Raw genomic sequence first — 16,780 nt, 5'->3', positions numbered from 1 at the left:
TTGAGGCATTGCTACTGATGTCGTCCTATGCCACCCACTCCTCCTCTTTGCCCTATCTTCCTCCCGCCTATCCTACCCTCCAGCTTCCTAGATCTTTCTGCCGAGATAAACTGCCCATTCGAATAACTACATCGAAGAGGAACACTTTATCTCTCCCTATCCTAATCTATACTAACTTAATACCACAGCTTCCGAGTTAGTCAGTGTAATTTACCTAATACTTAATAATCAAACAATCTGCCATTTTCAGGCAAAGAACATTTTCTCAAAATGAAATTATCCAATTATTTTGAAATTATCTAGTATTTCTACAAAGTCACACATATATATATATATATATAGATAGGGAGTCAGGTGGTTCCCTTACAAAATTCTTATGTTACAAAATTTTACTGCATTACGGTGTTAAAATGGGGCAATAAACATTGGCATTCTGCCCTTTGGTTTTCCCAAAACTGATTGTAAGTCAATGATTCATTTAAATACTGTATCATGAGATACGCTTAAATACCAATGTACAACTTCTGGAAGATCTTTGTACGATTTCATTTAATTTTGATAACAATACGAATAGAACTTCTACAGAACAAAAACCGAATATAGAAATTGCACTTTTCATAGTCGTCAGTTTTTTCGACGTTTATGTGAAAGTATCACCTACTTCTCTAGAAAATTGTCCTAAACTAACCTCTAAACTCTCAAAAGAAAGTGTAATACCTCTCAAAAGCTTTAAATAACATTTGTTAGACTATTATTTTTATGAAAACAATGCCGGAAGGTCGGTATTTGTACGAATTTTACTATATCACGTCGTATTTTCCAAATAATGAAGCTATTATAATAGTATAGATTTTTCGGCGGATCGAGACGGAAAAGCCATAAATCATTTCTACAACGGGGTAGGTATANAAAAATGATATCTATGGCATATACGTATATAAACTCTGCAAAAGTTACTAGTGTAAATATTATTTTTAGTTAAGTACCTACAGATAATAAAAAGGTACCTACATTAAAAAAAAAATAATTAATCGCATAAAGCCTACATGTTCTTCCTACGTGACAATGATGTCATAAAAATACGTATTTTTTCGTTTTCTATGTTTCTATGAAATATATTCATCAATTCCGGATGCACACATGACCTAAGCTAAATCAGATACATTTTATAGCATGTGTGGATGATAACCTTCCGGTTATAGCGAGCACAAACTGGCAATTAAATTCGCATATTTTACTCGACTAGCAATTTACATTTCCATAGCAGATATAGATATAGATAATCAAAATAGATTTTATAGCGATTCGAAAATAAAATACATGTTTTGCGCAAACGGATAAGACTCATATAACGCGAAGAATTCTTCTAAGTTTCTTAAGTAGACCAGCAACTACTGTTTAAATGTCAGTAATCCATCAATGTTCCACGACATAGAAATCAGTGAGAAATTCTATACGCTGACCATTACAAAAGTACTTAATCATGTCAGATGCCTCGAAGAAACCTATAAAATAATTTATGCCTCCCCTACAATTATCTTCACTAGCCGTAAACGTCCAACAGGTAAGTACAGTACGTCTTATGTTAGCACTATGTTCTCTGTAGCTGTTCTTTATTAATTAGAGCAAAAACAATTTTAAATACGATGAACACGACGTACGTTACATTTAATTGCTTTATATGTACATAATGTAATGTTTCCTTCAAAAAAGTAAACAAGGGATTTAAGGAGTCACAGTAATAGATAGTAGACATCTATTGATTGTGAACTTTTTATCAACGATCCATAAACGATACATTTATACCAATTATAGTAATGTAAGAAAACTCATAATTCTGCAATTTTATGGCTTTTATGCCTTAGGGTCATCACCCATCATTGGATGCCAGATTGGTTCTCAATGAGATTATGATTCCCTTACACATGGCGCCATTTGTCAAACGGAGATTAATTATTTCTTCCTATGGTAAATTATTTAGAAATTCGAAAAAGATTGTTAAAGGAGTATAATTGAAGCGCGGCGCTGTACGGGTGCGAAACATGGACAGTTGGCGCTGCGGAAAAAAGGTTAGAAGCGTTAGAAATGTGATGTTACAGGCGAATGATAAGAGGTATTAGAAAGAATAGAAGAACAGAGGATCCTATGGAAGTCAATAAAAAATAGGTGAGATAGGTTGGTAGGACACCTTCTCAGGCATGAAGGTCTAGTCAGAGACATATTACAGGCAGAAACAGGAGTTAAGGAGAAGTATAGCAAATAGTTAAGGATATTTGATATTCTAGTTTTATTAGCTCAGGATACCAAACAACACTTTTATAGTGTTGTATAAGGTCATTCCTGCCTTTTTCCACCGCCTTCTCACATATTACATGCGGGTCCCATGTTATGTAAACATGAGGGTGCCATTTTTAATACAATTTAACGGGTACCACACAGTATTACAGATACATAAATACATAAATATGTACATGCACACAGTAGGAGCATATAATAAATACAATAATGATAGCTGTGGTGAGTTGAATCGTGTGTAAGCATGATGATGTGTTTTAGTAATGCCGATAGCCGATAGCTATTCTTCAGAAACACAAAAGCTACTGCATTTGTGCGATGGTTTTATAGCGAATTGTTAAATTGCAAAGCCATTATTTGAACACGAATGATTTAATGGTATGGCATGCCGTAATCTCTTCCTATATATCTCACACACTTACATTTTTTGGTCCCCGATGGTGAAAAATGTTTACAATTTTTGATGATACGAATTATTTACTTATACATTTTTCCGATGAGAGGTATGTACACCGTTAGCTATTGTAAGCGCTACAGGAATAGAGAGATCAGTCGACACGTACTTTAGTTTATAAAAACTTTTTATAATACCTAAACCTCAACTTTCAAAGAACTAAACGACCTTCTAAGAAAATTATAACGGTAACTTATTATAGTGGAAAATAAGAAACACAGCAATACGTTTTGTAAGAAAATATGATAACTATTTACCTGCAACAATTTATATTTATAATTTTTTAATAAGTAGTTAAAGTCATTAATAATTTAATTAATAACTAAGCCATTTATGTACTTTTGATTTGTTGATTCATCAATTAAAATGAATTTGTCATTAGAACATAAGTAGAAGGTGTACATTGGACAAACAGGCACATCTTTTAATCAATGGACTTAAGAACATAAAATCAGGAAGAAGCGCATTATGATGTGCCACCAACAAATTGTAGTACCTCATAATATGCAACTTTCTGTTTCTTCTAACATAAAAAATTTACATACTTTTTCATCCAGTTCCCATTGACCTAAAACCGTGTGTGCCGCCTTTAATTTTTTCTCATAGTTTTTCTTTTTCATTGTACCTACTGATGCTCTCAATCGTATTACGCCATCACATCAGTGGTGGTAAAAGTAAAAACCTTTAAAAGCTATCGCACAAGGCTAGCGTGCTCACGAGTTGTAATTTAAATTTCTTAAACGTCACTCACAACTATGACTTCAACACTTTTTTTATCCACGAGTTAAATAAAGAGAAACAAATATGTAGTGTAAAAGGTAATTTAACGTTGAGGTGAAAATGTTTTTAAACACTGACATATACTTACATGCTGGCTGATGACCACAATAGATTTACCTGAATGGGATGCTAATGTTATTGCGCAAAGGACCATGAAGGGTGCTACCACAACTAACGTTAACAAAAGCAACAACTTGTCCTCTTTTTCACCCTATGTATATTTACAGGACTTGACTACAATAGGAAAAATAAAGAGAGCAAACGTTTTACATGCGCAAATATAAGGCCTATTTGTAATTTTAATTTGATCATTATAGTTGTTCACCATACTTCAAGGTGTTCAGGTGAATTGCTCTAATTAATTATTACTTCATATTTTTAAACTGATAATTCAAAACCGAGTACGCGTTAACTAAAAGTGTTGTCGTTAATTGGAATCTATTTGCATCGAGTTAAACATGTTTACAGTATTAATGAAGCTACTGTTCGCATTAATTAGTGTTTCTGTTAAATGGAATAAGTCCTATTTTGTGTTGTAACTGCCCACAATATAAGTGAAACTAATGTTTGCGTCAAGTAAAAGTGTAATGATTAATTGGGGCAAGTCCTAATTTGCGTTGAAAATGCTCACAATATGGATAAAACTAGTATCCGCATTAATTAATTGTGTTGTCGTTAATTGGAATAAGTCTTATTTTACGTTGTGTTAAAATTGGTTACGATATGAGTAAAACTAGTGTCTCCGATAACTAAAAGTGTTGAGGTTAAATGGCATAAGTCCTATTTTGCGTTGTAACTGCCCACAATATGACTGAAACTAATGTTCGCGTTAAGTAAGTGTCGAAGCTAATTGGGGTTAGTTCTAGTAGAAAATGTATGCAATATGAGTAAAACTAGTGTCCACGTTAACTAAATGTGTTGTCGTTAATTGAAATAAGTCCTATTTTACGTTGCGTTGAAAATGCTTTCAAAATGAGTGAAACTTGTGTCAGAGTTAACTAAAAGCGTCGAAGTTAAACGTATTAAGTCCTATTTTGCGTTGAAAATGCCCACAATATGACTGAAACTAATGTTCGCGTTAACTAAATGTGTTGTCGTTAATTGGAATAAGTCCTTTTTTACGTTGCGTTGAAAATGCTTCCAATATGAGTGAAACTAGTGTCAGCGTTAACTAAAAGTGTTGAAGTTATATGTATTAAGTCCCATTTTGCGTTGAAAATGCCCATAATATAAGTGAAACTAATGTTCGCGTTAACTAATTGTGTTGTCGTTAATTGGAATAAGTCCTATTTTACGTTGCGTTAAAAACGCTTACAATAAAACTAGTCACGCGTTAAGTAAAAGTTTTGTAGTTAATTGGAATAAGTCTTGTAATACTCGAACTGCTGGTATGAAACTTGCGTGTTGAATGATCCTTTTTAAAAACTAGATTATTTCGACTTTCACCCCATTAGAATCCTTTTTCCCCTTTTGCCAATGAAAAGCTTTTAACTATTGATAAGTATAAAAATTGTCATTTCACCGTAAATGAAATTCCAACCGAATTACCTTAATGTTTGAAAAGGTCCTTATTAATTAAGGATATCGACTTGTTAAACTGAATTCACAGAGGAGCTATCTACGTGATAAGATACGCATACCTAAAAGAACAATAAAAAAATGCTGGCCTGAATCTTTTTATTTCATTTGCATTTGCATTATCAAATATTTTTCCCATATGTACTACTAAAGAATCACCACAGAAGTTGTTAAATAAAAAAATTCCAAATATATTTTTTTTTTCAGGAATGTTTTGAAGTCTTAACTACCATAAACAGATGTTGTTCTTTTTAAAACATCTGTTGTAAGCAGCAGTTACTTTGTCAAGTATATTTGCTGACAACAAAATTGCCCGTATGTAAAACAGGATTCCTTATTATGCATGATACAGTCATACGCGTGATTTAAATCAATTACTTTTACATTCGATTAAGATTTCGATCAAGATACTCTCATGTTCATATCAACAACATGGCGATAGTTTCTTTTTTGGAAATGAAACCACTCGTGCAGTAAAAAATAATGACGGTTTCTAATTTACTAAAACAAATTGTATTCACGACATCAAACGAATAATATATATTACAGTACGCAGTACTTACGATTAATAGAAGTACCTCACCATTTAGCTGTACTTTTGTATCTCATGATTCTTGCTACATTTACAGTACTACTAGGCATAAATTATGAAGAAGATGAACATATTAAACATTAAAAGGAAACCTCCCATTTACCACAAAGTTGATTCGAATATAGTCCCTATTGCTACTAGGTCATTTCCGAATTAATCAATACTTCCATGTGTTTTTTTCAGCCCCCGTAGGTTGTACTCTTTAAATGACGCTCTGTTATTCAGTTCGTACGTGTTTTAGAAATGGAACTTCACTAAAAGCTTATTTTGTCCTGGCTGACTGATTGATGGTATAATTAACGCATAGCCGAAACTAATGGGTCGATTTTAATGGAATTTTCTATTTCATATTCGCACTAACTAAGAACGGATTTTGTCAATTTCATTAATTGTCAATTACTTCAGTGTAGAAACCCGAATGAAAAAATAAAAATTTAAATGCCTTAAAACTTTGCGACAAATGAAATGGAATTACATTTATTCTTATTAAATATGTGAAAAATTACCATAAAATGTTACTAATTCCACGATGAAAGTCGCATATTATAAAAAATATACTTAATCGATATATGTAAAAATCAGTTTAAATGTTTACTCAGGAACTATAAGTATCCTTTTACTAAATTAACAATTTTCTTTTCTTTTTTGCTAACTCCGGTAAAAAATCAATCTTACCGTTTTCAAACGAGTATAATTAATTACACAGATGTCCATCAATTCATTGCATTAGTGGCTGATAACAACAATAAAAAAGTACAGTAAAAAATGGCATCGTTTAGTCCAACCTTAGATCTTCATTTAGTCAGATTAAGATCGATGACAAAACACGGGCCGCGTATTGTTCGATGGACCGACTACGTAACATCAGTTTAGTATAATTAGCGATAAACGTTGTCATGTCAAAAAAAAAAGACCAATCTAATGCCGCTGAGTATTATAACGGAAGCCAATCTAGTAGGTCTTGAAGCCGTTTTCAGTAGTTAATGCTTACCACGATGACTATCAATCTCTTTGACAGTTATTCCTTTATCTGGCCAGGATACTTATCATATTCTGCTTACCAGCGCTTGAAGCATCGTACCATACTTGCAAAGACGTGCTCCGGTCTTTTACAACGACAAAAAAAATTAAAAGAAAATTGTCTCAAACCGTTTTCTCTTTTTAATTAAACCACTCCTGCATTATAATGTACACAATCTGTATGCACACGTAATTCTTATTATTATGAATAGAGATCATAGCAAGGTAACATCATTGCAATAGAGTTTATGCATTTTCTTTCTTCTTCGAGATCTGTAAAATATCACAATGCCGGTGTATGTGAAGTACCTACCTGTGTATTTCTGCGTTAGGATAATGGTTTAGTCTAAATACGTTGTGGCCGAAACACAATACTTGTCGTGGCCAAGAATCGTTACAATAGCATTACGTTCTGGTTTTATGCTTTATGTCCATAGACAATATGGCACTTTATGATCAGAATATTTGTTGACAAAAATCAATAAAAGAATAATCAATCGTTGGGACTAAACTCATAGTAATGGGTATCTATTGTGGCTCAATATTTGTTATTAAATGACACATCGTGGATAATAATCGTCACAATAACAATACGTTGTGGTTTTATGTTCTAAGTATATATAGACAATATGCTACCTTATGGTCAGGATATTTGTGAACCAAAATCAGTGAAAAATTAATCAATCGTTGCAACAAAACTCATCGTAATGAGCATCTCTTGTGGCTCAATATTTGTTATAAATGACACATCGTGGCTAAGAATCGTCACAATAACAATACGTTGTGGTTTTATGCTCCAAATGCTTAGACAATATGCTATCTTATAATCAGGATATTTGTGGACAAAAATCAATATAAGAATAATCAATTGTTACGATAAAAATCATCGTAATGGGCATCTATTGTGGCTCAATATTTGTTATAAATGACACATCGTGGCTAAGAATTGTCACAATAACAATACGTTGTGGTTTTATGCTCAAAGTATATAGACAAATTGCTACCTTATAATCCGGATATTTGTGGACAAAAATCAATATAAGAATAATCAATCGTTACAATAAAAATCAACGTAATGGGCATCTATTGTGGCTCAATATTTGTTATAAATGACACATCGTGACTAAGAATCGTCACAATAACAATACATTGTGGTTTTATGCTCTAAGTATATAGATAAATTGCTACCTTATAATCAGGATATTTATGGACAAAAATCAATATAAGAATAATCAATCGTAGCGATAAAACTCATGGTAAGGAGCATCTTTTGCGGTTCAATATTTATTATAAATGACACATACAGTGGCCAAGAATTGTTACAATAAGAATACGTTGTGGTTTTATCCTCCAAGTGCATAGACAATACTGGCTTATTATAAGGATATTTGTGGACAAAAACCATTATAAGTAGGATACGTTGTGGTCTTATGAATGATACGTTGTGGTTTTATAATAAGGATATTTGTAGATCATATTCGCTATAATTAAGGTATATTTTGAACAAAAAGCATCATACACAATAAGATACATTTCGATCGAAAATAATTGAGATACTTAATGACCAAAATTTGTTGTAATTAAGATGTGCTCTTGTCGTTAGAAATAGTGAGGACTGCTTTATGGTATACATCTGCAGTTAAAGTGCAATATTATAAAATGCAAACGTGATTTATCTCGTTTAATCGTGAAACATTCCTTTAGGCATCTAATGAGTTTCTCTTAGCAAATACCTTTACCATAAACATGAAATAAAATACTGATTAATAGGTAAAATCGTATAATTTAACGAAAGTTTGCTTGGGGACGTGATTCGGTGCGCGGTTCTGTAAAAGCCCGGAGGTTCAAATTAAAATGTTCCCTTCCTTTCTTCAAGTGAAAACCCTTTTTATAATACACACATACATGCACACAGTAAGTAGCAACGAGCCACATCCGTTCCACGGCTTAGCAAGTCGAAAAAGAAAAAAAAAAAATAATAAAAGAGGCAATCAGCTGACTTATAATTATAACAACGACCGTGATGTATGGGCTTAAAACACGTGCTCGTAAAGCAAGGTGCTTAGTCCAGACCATCAACATCCTGTATATTTTATGTGTGGTGTGTTTCTACCTTGTGGGCAGGCACACCTTTCGTAATTACTACTCGGTGAAGAGGCATCACTCTTGAACTCCTCACACAAAACCTAACGACTTCAACAAAGAACCAACAAGTCGTGCTTCAGATTAAAATAAATTTCACAACTAGACTAGACTACAGTTAGAAATAAACTACGTATAACAATGTGTCAAAACCTTCAGGCTGGGCAATTTAATGAAATTACAAGAAAGGGGATTGTATTTAAATCCAGAAATCCCAAGCTAATTATGCCTCTAAGACACAGCTTTTGATGACAGCCGTATTTACGATCCATCATGTGAGAATTAACAAACACAAAAGCTGTAATGACCAGAAAAATAATCAAAGTAACAAAAGACCATATCTTATTATTACTTACTGGTACTGCGAGTGTTTTGTTTGCGCTTCTCAAGATGATTTTCTCTGTGAAATATTCTCGAATCAAATATGTACGTACGTATCTGATTTATTAATTGTAAGAGAAAACCACCTTTTCAATAAATAATTAAAACAAATAGGACTCTAGTCACAACACTTTTAGTTAACGTGGACGTCTATTTCGCTCATTGAACGTTAGTAGTGGCCGGGTTTTATCTAAAAGTGTTGTAGATAATTATCGTATTAAGTCCTGTCTTGTTTCAAAATGTTCGCAATGTAAGTGAGCGAAATACATGTCCACAAAGACTTAATGTGTGGCTAATTGAGATGATAAGTCTTGTTTAAGGTTGATAATGCCCACAATGTCAGTCAAACTAGTATCTGGGTTAATTGGGGTAAGTCCTTAATAAATTACCGTTGTGTGTTGTCGTAGATAGGAATAAGTTCTGTTTTACGTTGCGTTAAAAATTCTTACAATATGAATGAAGCTAGTGTCCGCCTTAATAAAAAGTTTTGTCGCTAATTGGACTAAGTCCCATTTTGCGTTGAAAATGCTCACAGCACGAGTGAACTTAGTGTCCGCGTTAGTTAAAAGTGTTGAGGTTAAATGGAATAAGTCCTATTTAGAGTTGAAAATGCCCACAATATGAACGAAGCTAATGTTCGCGTTAAGTAAAAGCGTCGTAGTTAATTGGGGTAAGTCCTAATTTGCGTTGAAAATGCTCACAATATGAGTAAAACTAGTGTCCCACGTTAACTAAATGTGCTGTCGTTAATTGGAATAAGCCCTATTTTACATTGAAAATACTTACAATATGAGTAAAACTAGTGCACGCGTTAACTAAAAGTGTTGTGGTTAATTGGAATAAGTTCTATTTTACGTTGCGTTAAAAATACTTACGATATGAATGAATCTAGTGTCCGTCTTAATTAAAAGTTTTGTCGCTAATTGGAATAAGTCGTATTTTGCGTTGACAATGCTCACGGCATGAGTGAACTTAGTGTCGGCGTTAGTTAAAAGTGTTGAGGTTAAATGGAGTAAGTCCTAATTTGCGTTGAAAATGCTCACAATACGAGTAAAACTAGTGTCCACGTTAACTAAATCTGCTGTCGTAATTGGAATACGTCCTATTTTACACTGCGTTTTATCAGCACAGTCCCATTTAATTTTTAAATTTATTCTAAAATTTCTGTAAAATTACACTACGTTTGGTTCTATTTTAATAATAAGTACTCCACTTCCTTGTGTAGGATAATGTTTTATGGCTATATTAGGACACAGGACACGCATAAAGAGATCTCCAGCCCCTGATTGTATCATTATTTTTATACAATACATGTTATTTTAATTTCCAGTTTTAATGGCATTCATCGTTACGGGATTGCAATAAGAACGATACCAAAACATTGGTTGGCTTATCAATGTCATAATCGGTTTCCTTAGTTTGTCACGATTAGTTTCAATGCGATGGTTGCGTGCCGTTGTTAAAAGAAAAGACTGAAGAGATGTATGTACACAGTATGGGTATAAGAGTGCATACATTAAGATGGGATTTCGCGATAAAGGAAGTTTCGTTGTCTATGTTATGCTAGCTACTGGCAGTAGGTCATGGCAAGATAATTTTCCTCCGATGAAAATCGTGCAGGTTATTCAACGACCTGTTATTAGTCGCTATTGTTAATTGCATTCAGATCGCTTTGACAGTTGATAAATGACGTAGCAATTTTTTAATAAATAATTTCACGTTTACCGTTTCATAAATCAACTTTTATTTACGCACGCACATTCGACGTCGTGCGAGTGGGTACATTATAAACATTTCGGAAAACAAATGTTCCATTCTGTTCCTCGTTACACATAAGAAATGGATTACTTTCACTTTCTACAGTTTGCATATCTATCCGAAGTTTGGACAAAAAAATTAAATATACAAGGGTTCTTGCAAAACTAATCGCAATCTTTACGTAAGTTTTACAACTAGTAGAAAGCAGAAACATGAATGAAAGTTACTGTTGAAATCCACACAAGGTTCATGAAAAGGAAAAAAAAAAACTTTTGGGTGTTTCATTTCAGTAATGCTGATGGGCGGGCAGTCCCTTCGGACTATGCCGGAAGGAAGGGCTGAAGGCCCTCTCAGCCTGCTTTCAGGAATCGTGGGAATGGGTGGGTGGTGGTTCGGGTGAGAAAGTTGAGACGGACGAAATGAAGACAGAAGAGATTGAAAGATTATCTGTGGAATATTACTGCCTCAGCATTTGCCTAAGTGATCCAAGGAAACCACAGAAAAACTTGGACCAAGGCAGACGGACCCGGAATTGAACCGGCGTCCTCCCGAATGCTAAGCAATGGTCTAGACCTCTAGACCATGCCGCTCGGTTCGGAAAAGGACCCCGCTGGATCCTTACGGGAAATGGTTCTCTGTCAAACTGTTTGAAATTTTGGATTCTTGCAGTTCTGGACGTATAAATCAGGTACTCTCAGTGGAGGCTAAATCGTAAAACCTGATCTTTTTAAAATATGATCCCTTAAAGCTGCATTTTTCTGGAAGGACTTCCAAGGTACAATTATACGCATTATACGTATACAAACCCATTGAAATTATTGATCTACACGTCGAGAACTACCAGAATCCACAGTTTCAATTAGTTTGACAGGGAACCATTTTCCGCAAGCATTTAGCGGTGTCCTTAATGTCGAAGAATTTTGAGACAAAGGAACCGAGATTACTTTCAAAAATAATGGATTACTGCCCACAATTTTATATAAGTTGACAGAAAGTAAAAACCGTGTTAAATTTCATGTTGAAATCCACAGATTTCAACGAAATTTAAAGTTTAAAAAGAAGAGGAGTCAAAACTAATGACGTACTGCGTAATAAAGGACACGTGTCTCATCAAAATCACAACTTTTAGTACATTTTCTTTTATTTTCGTTAGAACCCTTGTATACATATAGCCAGGATTTTCACAGCCGTCGAGACGATTTTGTGTTACTTTTCGCCTTTCTAGAGAAATTTGACCGGACAATACCTGTCACATCTTTTGCCTTCTACTGAAAGCAATAAAGCCTTTCAAAGTCAATTCAAAAACTGCGATCAACTATTACGGATTAGCGAAAAACTATTACATACACAGGTAACTAAGTATACACAATGGACTTTCTAACGATTTAAATACTGTCGTTGGCTGAAAATATTTATTAACCGGCAGTGGCCATTGAAAGCAATATGCGTACACATTTACACACATGCATTTATCTAGATTGTTATTAATACACTGTTTACGTATTAAATCTTGCCGAGGATTATCAGATTATGGTAAGTGCCTTACTATTTGGATTTTTCATCAAACAAACGTCCCAGTTCCATTCAATCAACTATACGTATGTATACATGTAATGTACAATAATATCCGTAATTGCAAACGATTTACTACTTTTTCTAATAGTTACCAAATAAATTTGTGTTAATAGGCACTAACATGAAAAATACACGTGTATCATCAATCTTCGAAAGCTGTACAATTACGATCACAATCATTCTTATTCTTCTTCTCGTAATCAAGTTCGTTTTAACCATGTTCTTTGTAAATTAACAGTTAAAATGGCCCACACAAAAACCGATCTCTTTTAACAACACTGCGTTGCTCAATTTTAAGCCTTTTCGAATCGAGTGAAGAAAAAAAAAATAACAAATAACCTATCTTGTAATACAATACGCATCTGCGGGAAAATAAATGATAAAATGTCGGTAGATAGGCTGTCTAGATCGATTTGGCCTTTGGCGTAGGCTGATCGCTTGGGAAACAAAAAAAAAGTGCGTGAAATGAACAATCTTCTAGACTCGTTAAAACGCACACAATTTTACTATTCGGAAACGTAATGAAAAACTTCATAATTCATCAAAAACAGACATGAGATTCGTGATGGACAATGGTTTTTCTAACATCAATCTTCGAAAAGATTAACCGACGAGTTGCTATGATAGTTGGGGGCATTATTATACCAACGAGCTGTATCTAATTTCGATCAAAAACAAATTTAAAACTCATACAATGACGGAGCTCATAAAAATTACAAAAATTTTCTACGTACCAAGTACGTAAATATGTGCACCTCGTACACCTATTATACATATTTAAAATATTTAATCGCCTGTTCTATTCTCTACAAACGATTCAATTGTTTTCACTCCTATGTGATGTAGATTCTTAACTTTCTGCGAGCAATAAAAAAAAATCATTTTCAACAATAGCAAACCCAGCACAACAATAATTAATAAACTTCACTCATTGTTGTTAAAAATGCGTTAAGAAGTGTGGGATGAATCTCGGCTATTGTAATTACAACACCACCCACACGACGATCAGACTTGTGATGCACTTCATCATTTCGTAGTAATTTATATCTTTGTTTGTATTTAACGGGTGTGGAAACCGTCGAACGCGTTATACCAACCACTTGCTATACCGCCCAACAAAACAAAAACGAAATAGCACAGAAACAGGGTTGCCAAATGTTTTCTTCAATCCCTTGGACTATTTAACGAAATTTACGCAGATTCTCCAAACCTGACAACAACATGTATACTCTATATAAGTCCTATATATATATATATCTTCAACAATAATTTTCTAGCTGAGACTGAAGCATTCTCCACGAGTTATTCCTAACTAGGGGAAAATGCAACATTATGCAATTTATTTCTAGAATGTTGCCCCTGTCGATGGTACATTACATATAAAAAAGACCATCATAAATAGGTTCAAATTATTTTAGAAAAAAAAAATAATTCTCTTGACACTAGAAATAATGGTAATAAATGAGAGAAAGCAAACGTAATACAGCGTCGGTCGTGTCGGAAAATTATACGTGCACGGTACCGCCCCGATTTCAATCAAAACCATAAAGATGAAGGATGTTTAAAAGTGGTAAACATTTTAAGGAGTGGATTCTGACTATAAGCTCGGGTCAATAGGCGTTTTAAGCAGCGATTGACTTTGACAGGCTTAACATGGTACTTTGAATAGTTAATACTTATTGCACTACACGATGTATACAACGTGTACACGTTGAAATTTCTACAGAAATGAAAGCAGCACACGAAGATCATTGTCAATAGGAAAATCCCATCCATTCTGGAGAAATTAAGTTGAACATTCATATATGAGCTTTAAAGAATTGCTAATGATAATAAGCTTTTTACCCAATATCTGGGTAGTAACAGTACTGCTTAATAAACATACATAAACACCAGCACAACCCTTGGCTATACATTAGGGTGCTTCAAACAAAATTTTTAATTTTTTTTTCTAACTCTTACCCTCAAATGATTCTATTTGATGTAAAAAAAATCCTCACCAAACAGCTCAAATCTAAGGGGTCGCTATTTTTATTTTAGTTTCCCATTTAATTAACATAGAAAAAATTCTTTTTTGTTTTAAATTGAATTTACACATAATTTACGCAATTTTTTCCAAAAAACCGTTTCATATTCTCAAAGTTGAGTCTTTGAGCTTTACAAAACTCTAAGACAAAGTATGATTATCTCTACAAAAAGACTAGTTACAGCCATTTAAAAATTACTAAATTTTGAAATTTGAAAAAATAGCTTGCAATTATTATTTTTTTTGCATAATCCTCCAAATTTTTACTCAAACTATTACTCAGTATTGTATTTTTATGTATTACAAATTTCAAAACAGATATTCATGAAAAAACACAAAATTCGCGATACTTTTTAAACAAACCTCGTAAGATAGCACGTCACAGTAAAGTCATAGGAGGAAATACGATCATTTTGCTTTATTCAAAAATTTTCAACAACCGTCAATGGACCAGTCGTATGAATGCTCAGCTGTCATATGGAACAGGCCCGGGGTACATTTTAGGTCAATGTTAAATTTTTTCTTCTTAATTTTTGTTTGCTTCACAATTAATATTTAATGTTTTAATCGCAGGCAGTTTTCGTTTCGTTGAGGTCACAAGAAGAGACACTCACCCGGTGTGATTAGTACTGATAATAAAATTCTTTTTTCCAGTAATTGATAAAAAAAAACGTTGTTGAATTGTTTGGTGGTCTCATGGAGCCAAGTTCATGGAAGTTCCGTTGGCACAATTTTAACAAAAACGCGACGATCTTGTTTACTAATAACCGTTTACGTCTACAAATAGGCATTCGTTGAGATACAATTGTGCATATATACGCACAGAGAGATAAATATATGGGCACCCATGAATATATACACGAATGCGAACATTCTATCTACTATCTAAACATCCGCGTTTCACCAGTTGTAATGGCTTTTGGACGCATAAACACAACTATAGCTAACTGTATTTTGAGCAGTACACGTGGAATTTATAATTGGACAACTGCCAGTCCTAATGTGAAAATAATTGCTCCCATAAAAAATTCATTCAATCGATTTCGTTTACCCCAAGCCTCCTTTGTTTTCCGTCATCCATTATGACTACAACGACGATTAGTTGGCACACGCCAGTAACTGACGTGGAAAATAAATTTACAACAGGTAGGTACTAATAGCAACAAAACAACTATCCTAAAATACAAGGAAAATTGATATTTAACAGCCTCAAAATATATCATTTTAATCGTACAAATTACAGAAAAGTCTTAAAGTCTTTAGCTTATATAAATGTGGAATCATAAAAAAAAACTATAAGGAAACCTTCTACCACCATTTTTTATTTATTATTGCCACCGTTTTAATTAGAAAATAAACACTGATGCAAAAAAAGTTTGAATAGATGAAAGATCAGAGCCAAAATAGGGTAGCAAATAATTTTATTGATGTAAAATCAGCATCAATCAATTTATATCAAGATATTTACAACCCCATTTTGTTTCTGATCTTTTACACATTGTAATAAGAGAATGAAATGGAATCCATAGTTTCTTCAGCTTTGGGTTTTTCTAATAAGTGAAGTTTTTCGAATCATTTTCTAAGAATTTTGAAGGATACGCATTTATTAGCACACCACAATATCTTGTAGTTTTCAGTTTTACACAATTGGTGTATATCAATTCGATATTGTTTTGGGGGGTGTCTTGTCGTAATTCATAGAATTTCGCAGTTTATTGCTAAAGGTAGGGGAGACCGGGGATGGTTGACTAGTTTTTTACTGAATAGTTCATATTTTTTGTGTCTTAATGTATATAGACAAGAAAAGCATGTTAACTGATAGAAAATCTATTAACCTAATAAAAATATGTTATATTTAGTTCTTAGTTTAGTATAATAGTGATGATTTAATGCATTTTACAAAATATTAAATCTTAGTCAATCTACCCCTGGCCCGGGGTAGGTAGACCATATGCCCGGGGTAAGTTGACTCATGTACCAGTAAGAGTCAAATCATGAGAAGGAGCAAATAATTAAACCTTTTGTTAAAAAATAAACTGGCTAAAGTTTCCTCTTCTAGATTAGTAAAAATTTGTCTATTGTTTATATATTCCACTGTGTCCAGGGTTAATTCTGCTCTCGTCAATTTCGGATTCTGTTCTAATTTTTCTTTTAATTTGGTCACGTAACGATTTAAAAG

At 33.5% G+C, this 16,780-nt stretch overlaps 1 protein-coding gene across 2 annotated transcripts in view; it reads right to left on the bottom strand.

Moving 5' to 3' along the window:
* The window catches only part of LOC108733798, a 93,393-nt gene that overhangs the window by 19,941 nt on the left and 56,672 nt on the right, over window positions 1-16,780 (bottom strand). The window lies entirely within an intron of this gene.

The sequence above is a fragment of the Agrilus planipennis genome, unplaced genomic scaffold, assembly GCF_000699045.2.
Source record: "Agrilus planipennis isolate EAB-ADULT unplaced genomic scaffold, Apla_2.0 scaffold11, whole genome shotgun sequence".
Taxonomy (NCBI): Eukaryota; Metazoa; Arthropoda; class Insecta; order Coleoptera; family Buprestidae; genus Agrilus; species Agrilus planipennis.
The sequence above is the reverse complement of the archived record's forward strand: the minus strand, read 5'-3'. Positions and strand labels throughout refer to the sequence as shown.